The sequence below is a fragment of the Equus caballus genome, chromosome 25, assembly GCF_041296265.1.
Source record: "Equus caballus isolate H_3958 breed thoroughbred chromosome 25, TB-T2T, whole genome shotgun sequence".
Classification (NCBI taxonomy): Eukaryota; Metazoa; Chordata; class Mammalia; order Perissodactyla; family Equidae; genus Equus; species Equus caballus.
In genome coordinates this window covers 17,731,895-17,739,742 of record NC_091708.1, presented here as the reverse complement: position 1 = coordinate 17,739,742, position 7,848 = coordinate 17,731,895, and positions in this window count along the sequence as shown.

Genomic DNA, 7,848 nt, shown 5'->3' with positions numbered 1-7,848 from the left:
AACAGACACAAGGGTCAAAGGAACAGAATTGAGAGCCTGGAAATAAAACTACACATCTATGGACAGCTAATTTTTGACAAGGGAGCCAAAATATACAATGGAGAAAGGAAAGTCTCTTCAATAAATGATATTGGGAAAACTGGACAGCTACATGCAAAGGAATGAAAGTAGATTATTATTTTTCACTGTACACTGAAATTAACTCAAAATGGATCAAAGACTTGAACGTAAGACGTGAAACGATAAAACTTCTAGAAGAAAATGTAGGCAGTATGCTCTTCGGGATCAGTCTAAGCAGAATCTTGTCTGACAGGGCAAGGGAAACAACAGAAAAAATAAACAAATGGGACTACATCAAACTAGAAACCTTCTGCAAAGCAAAGGAAACCATCAACAAAATGAAAAGACAACCTAACAATTTGGAGAAGATATTTGCAAACCATATATCTGATAATGAGTTAATGTCCAAAATAAATAAACAATGCATACATCTCAACAACAAAAACACTAACAACCCAATTAAAAAATGGGCAAAAGAGCTAAACAGACATTTCTCCAAAGAAGATATACAGATGGGCAACATGCACATGAAAAGATGTTCAACCTCACTATCTTGAAAATGCAAATCAAAACTACAATGAAATATCACCTCCCACCCATCTGAACGGCTATAATTAACAATACAGGAAACAACAAATGTTGGAAAGGATGTGGAGAGAACCCTCGGATACCACTGGTGGGAGTGAAGACTGGTGCAGCCTCTATGGAAAACCGTATGGAGATTCCTCAAAAGGTTAAGAATAGAATTATCATACCATCCAGCTATTCTGCTGCTGGGTATTTACTCAAAGAACATGAAAACACAAATGCCTAAAGATGCAGGCACCCAAAAGTTCATTGCAGCATTATTCACAATAGCCAAGACTTGGAAGCAATCTAGATGCCCATCAAAGGACAAATGGATAAAGAAAATGTGGTATATATACACAATACAATACTACTCAGTCATAAAAAATGACAAAATCTGACCATTTGTGACAACATGGATGGATCTTGAGGATATTATACTATGTCTAATAAGTCAGAGGGAGAAAGTCAAATACCACATGATCTTACGCATAAATAGAAGGTAAAAACAACAAAAAACAAACACAGAGACAGAGATTGGATTGGTGGTTACCAGAGAGGAAGTGGGGAGGGGGGAGGGTTAAAGGAGTAAATAGGCACATGTGTGTGGTGATGGATTGCAATTAGTCTCTGGGTGGTGAACATAATATAATCTACACAGAAACTGAAATATAATGATGCACACCTGAAATTTATATAATCTTATAAATCAATGTTACCGCAATAACAGCAACAACAAAGAAGCCATACCTGTCGGGTCAAAATTACAAGTTTGAATAATATGTGCCAATTCTATAACAAATATACATGAAGTAAACAAAATTTCTAATAATCATATAAAAATTATCACAAATATAGCCTTAAAATAAGCAGTTATGTTTCACAGGAAGTAATTGAAAAACCATTAGAGTTAAGTAAAATTCTACAAGACATCTTCTGACAAGCAAACTGCCAGAAAATCCAATTTTACGGTGAAAAGTTGCAGATTGTATTTCTCTAGATAGAATCTTACTTCACTTGGATATTGCTTTTATGATAATCATTTGTAAATAATTGTTTGTCTTCTTCTACAAATTTGACTTGATATTTTTGTTTGTTGTTACTGCTTTTCCTAAAAAGCATTTATGACAAACATTTCTCAACTCAAATATTCTCAATAAATTGTGTTGAAATTTATGACCTACAGTTTGAAGTACAATTTCATCAACTTATGATTGTGACCTATCTTTTATATTTGCTTTCAATGTTGATTTTAATTTTGTTGGTATTTTTAGTGTTTTTGCAATTCTTTCTTATACAATTTCCTTCATCTTCTGTCCTGTCCTTGTTATTTTTACAGTCATCTTGTCATCTCATCTGTTCTCTTTGAGCTTTCTGCTTATATTTGACAGAGTCATATCTTTTTGCATTCTAGTGAGGATAGGAACAATTTCACGAAACTTTCTACTTCACGCTTCAGTGAGTAAGTTTTAGAAGCATGCTTTTGCTTTAAGACTTTCAAGTAGTTTTCATTTCCCATTGCTGAAATTTTTAATGGCCTATATTTATTTTCTATTTACTTTTTTTTCTTATTTGGCAGAATTCACTAGTATTCAATGTATAACAGCAGGTAGGGTTGTGGATTGACTTCAGGGCCCCTCTGAAGCACTGAAATCTCTTTCATAGATCTAGAATTAAAGTCAGATTGATGAAACTGCTTATTTTTCAATTTCCATTTTGTAACGGGATTTTACCAAAGGTAATTATGTCATTTCCTATTAGCAAGTTCAGGATTTCTATATTCTGAAATGATTATCAGAAAATTCTCAAATTCCAGTGTTCGTTTAGAGCCTTTTATGTCTCTTCCGCTACTTATATCATTTAAAAACAGAAGTAGTCTATCTTGCATAATGCAATTAACTATTAATATTCGAGTTTTGTTTTCTGATAGCTGCATTGCCTAAGTGAATGTAGGCCAACAGGCAGTGATGGCAAAGGGGACACTTTGGCTTCTCAAAAAGTATCAGCCTCAGGGTATGGCGAAGACCTACAAATGGTCTGTTCTGCTCAGATCTTGAATTGATGATACAGGGAGGGTTAAAGGTAAGCATAAGAGTAAGTGAGGTGAGGGCGCATATCTGGTGGAAAAAATAATGATTTTTTTAGCAAAGCAGTCTCTCTTTTTTATTTTATGATAGGGGGTTTAAAGATTGTAACCTTTCATTTTGGATCTATCAGAGTTTGTTTTAGCAATTGCTCCGGAATTCCAGAAATGAAATTGCCAAACTTTACAACTGTTTTAAGTCTTTATAAGTATTTAAAGGGAATCTTGGTGAATCAGAAACTGTATTAGTATTTTAAACAAGCAGTTTATTTCAGAAGTTTTGGATTTAGTGTGAAGATAGTACACAGAGTTCCCGCGTACCCCCCCAAACAGTTTTCTCTATTAGTAACATCTTTCATTAGGATGGTATATTTGTTATAATTAATCAGTCAATTTTAATACTTTATTATTAACAAAAATTCATATTTTATTCAGATTTCCTCAGATTTTCATTAATGTCATTTTCTCTTCCAGAATCTCATCCAGAAAATCATATTTCTCTTGATGGTCATGTCTCCTAAGGCTCCTCTTGGTTGTGACAATTCAGACTTTCCTTATTTTTGATGACATTGACAGTTTTAAGGAGTACTGGTCAGGTAATTTGTAAAATGCCCTGCAATTGGGATTTCTCTGCTGTTTATCTCATGATTAGACTAGGGTACTGTTTTGAGGAAGACGATCACAGAGGTCAAGTGCCATTCTCATCATATCATATCAAAAGTATGTATTATCAATATGATTTACCACTGTTGATGTTAACCTTGATCACCTGGATTGAGCTAGCATTTGTCAAATTTCTGTCTTGTGAAGCTAATTCCCTCCCCCACTTTTCATACTGTATTCTTTGGAAGAAAATCACCATGGGCAGCTCCCATTTAAAGAGTGGGAAATGATACACCACCTCCTTAAGAGTTGAGTGTCTACATATATTACTTGTAAAATTTCTGCATGGGAGATTTGTCTCTTCTTCCCCATTTATTTACCTCTGTTGGTATTGACTCACGATATTTATTTTATATTTTGGATTATAACCCAATATTACTTTACGTATTTTGTTGTTCAAATTGTTCCAGCTTTAACCTTTGGGACTTCTTTCAGTTGGCTACTGGATCCTTTTGACATGTTTCCATTATTATCACTATTTTTTGCATTTTCTTCCTTTCTGTCACTATAAGACGCTCCAGGTTCATGTTGTATAATACCTGTCCCAGTACCAGTTCTAGGATCAATGATTTCTGCAAAGGGCCCTGATTCCTTTTATTGGAGAATGGTATTTGAATCCAAGATCATACTGCTAGGTAAGCTCATTGTTACTGGGGTGTCATTGCTTCTAGCCCTCTCAGCTGTGTGTATATTAACCCATGTACACACACCAACCCCCACCACATACATTTTTATGTGTAATCATATATATCTGCATTAAGTTAAACGTGAGTTCATACTGATGTCTCCAACTCTAGTCTATTACCACATGGAAAATTCTAGCCTACTCCATTTCTCATCTGTAACCTCTCCCTCTAAAATGAAACAGCTGGCTCCCACCATTTGCATCATTTACTTAACTGTTCAATTCTGACATACATGTACAGTTGTTTTTGAACTATGATTCCATATCCCCATGGGAAACAATTTCATCAACAACAGTGCAATGGTTACATACAGTTCCTATGTCTTTAGTCTTCTAGATCCCATTCATTTCTGAAGTTACTTAAGTCAGCACCTAATTTCCCTGCTCCCTCCAGTGAGGTTGTTTTATGCATTTATTCATTTAGATTGTTTTGTAACATCTTGAATTCCATCCTGAGATTCCCCAACCTTCTAGCTGACTTTTAAAATTTTCATACGTCAAGGTTTATTTAAAGTTGTAAAGTTCTGCGTAATGCAAAGTTTTATGGTTTTTGACAAATACCTACTGCCTTATCTTCACCATTACAGTATCGTATAGTCTACTTTCACTGCTCAAAAATCCCTGTGCTTCACCTGTTCAGCCCCCTCATTACCTCCAACCCCCTGGAAACTACTGATTTGTTTAGAATCTCTGTAGTTTTGTCTTTTCCAGAATGTCATACAATTGGGATCATAGAGTATACAGCTTTTTCAGACTTGTCTCTTTTACTTAGTAACATGTATTTAAAATTCACCCGCTTTTTGTGCTTGATAACTCCTTTTTTTAAAATCACAAGTAATGCTATATTGTATGGATGCACCACCGTTTATCTATTTACTGGCTGAAAGATGTATTGGTTGCTTCCAGTTGTTGGAAATCATGAGTAAAGCTGCTATAAACGTGTGTGCAGGTGTTTGGATGAACATAAATTTTCAAGTCAGATGGTTAATACCTAAGAGTACAATTGCTGGATTGTATGGTAAGAGTAACTTTAGTTTTATAAGAAACTGTCAAACTGTCTTTCAAAGTGGCTGTGTGATTTCTCATTCCCACCAGCAACGAATAGCCTTGCCAGCACTTGATATTGTCCACGTTTTGGATTTTAGTTATTCTAAAGATATGTACTGGTATCTTATTGTTTTAATTTGCAATTCTATAACGACAAATGCTATGGAGCGTCCTTTGTATGCTTATGTGCCATCTGATGTCTTCTTTTGCCAGGAGTCTATTCAGATCTTTTGTCATTTTAAAAATGCATGTGTGTGTGTGTGTGTGTGTGTGTGTGTGTGTATTCTGTAATATTCCCTTATTTGTTGATCTTTTCTAAGAAGTTTTTTATTTCATTGACTGTGTCTATTGTTTTCTGACTCTCTAATTTCTTCTCTATTCTTTATTATACTCTGCCTTCTGCTTGCTCCAGATTTAATTTGCTCTTCTTTTCTAAATTCATAAAGTGCTAGGGGAGGTTATTGATTGGAGATTATTTCTTTTTAAATATCAGCATTTACAGCTTTAAATTTCTGTCTAAGCACAGTGTTAGCTAAATCTCATAAATTTTTGTGTGGTTGTGCCTTCATTTTCATTCATTTCAAGTATTTTTAAATGTCCCTTCTGATTTCTTTTGTGATACATTGGTTATTTCGGACTGCGTTTTTTAATTTTCACAAATCTTTGAGTTTCCCAAGCTTTTGTTGTTGATTTTTAATTTCATCCTATTGTGTTCAAGGAACAAACTTTGCATTATTTCCATTCTTTTAAATTAATTAAGGTTTGTTTAATGGCCTGGCATATTACATTTTTGGAAGAATGTTCCGTGTGCACTTGAGAAGAATGTGCATGCTGCCGTTATTGGGTAAAGCAGTCTACAGATCTCGGTTAGGTCTAGTTAGTTTATACGTAAGTCTTCTATTTCATTTTCTACCTAGTTTTATTAATTATTGAAAGCAAGATATTGAAGTCTCTATCTAATATTATTGAATTGTTTATTTCTCCTTGCATTTCTGTCAGATTTTGGTTCATCATATTTTTGGGCTCTGTTGTTAGGTGCATATGTATTTATAATTGTTATACCATTCTGATAGATGTACCCTTATATTATTTTAAAATGCCTCTCTTTACTTCTAGTGACATTAAATTTTTTGGTTTAAAGTCTATTTTATCACATATTAATATAGCTACTCCAGCTTTCTTATGGGCACTGTTTGCATGATTGATCTTCTCCCAATCTTTTGAGATTTACTTTACTTTCTATCTATTTGTATCTTTTAATCTTAATTGTGTCTCCTGTAGACAGCATATAGTTGGATGGTATTTTTTCTCCAGTCCGACAATTGCTGCCTTTTGGCTGGATTGTTTAAATCCTTTCACATGTAGTGTTACTATTGACATAGTTGTGTTTATATCTGCCACTTTACTTTTTTTATATGTCTCATGTCTCTTTTATTCCTCTATTTCCTCTTTACTCCTTTATTTTGGGTTAAATTAGTATATTCTAACACAGCATTTTAAGTTATTTTCTTATTGACATCATAATGTTTTATAACATTGTGTAATTTCAGGTGTACATTATTGATTATCAGTTTCTGCATAGACTGCATCATGCTCACCACCAATAGTCTAATTTTATCCATCATCATGCATATATGCCCCTTTATCCCTTTTGCCCATTCCCCAAACCTCTATCCCTCTAGTAACCACTAATCTGTTCTCTTTATCTATATGTTTGTCTATCTTCCACATATGAGCGAAATCATGCAGTGTTTGTCTTTCTCTGTCTGGCTTATTTCACTTAAGATCATAACCTCAAGGTCCCACTATTAGGAATTTATTGAACGAACTTGAAATCAACAATTCAGACAGATTTATGGACCCTTATGTTCATTGCAGCATTATTCACAATAGTCAAGACATGAAAGCAACCTAAGTGTCCTTCAATTGATGAATGGGTAAAGAAGATGTGATATATACATACAATGAAACACTACTCAGCCATTAAAAAAGACAAAACTGTCCCATTTGCAACAACATGGATAGATCTCGAGTATTTTAAATTTTTAATGATTTTTCACTATATCATTTTAGTTATTTTCTTATTAGTTGCTGTAGGGCTAATCATATACATCCTAACTTATCAGAACCATCTTCAGGTCTATACAATTCAGATATACTATTTCTTATTTTTTTCTTTTCTTCTTTTTTCTTGAGTTAATGATAGGTTACAATCTTGTGAAATTTCAGTTGTACATTAATGTTTGTCGTTCGTGTTGTAGGTGCACCACTTCACCCTTTGTGCCCAGCCCCCACCCCACCTTTCCCCGGGTATACACTAAACTGTTCTTAGTCCACATTTTTAAATTCCTCATATGAGTGGAGTCATACACACATTGTCCTTCTCTAGCTGGCTTATTTCACTTAACATAATTCCCTCAAGGTCCATCCATGTTATTGCAAATGGAATGATTTTGTTCTGTTTTGCAGCTGACTGGTATTCCATTGTATATGTGTACCACATCTTCTTTATCCATTAGTCTGTTGATGGGCACTTAGGTTGCTTCCATGTCTTGGCTATTGTAAATAATGCTGCAATGAACATTGGGGTGCATAGGACTTTTGGGATTGCTGACTTCAAGCTCTTTGGGTAAATACCCAGTAGTGGGATGGCTGGATCGTATGGTAGTTCTATTTTTAATTTTTTGAGGAATCTCCATACTGTTTTCCATAGTGGCTGCACCAGTTTGCATTCCCACCAGCA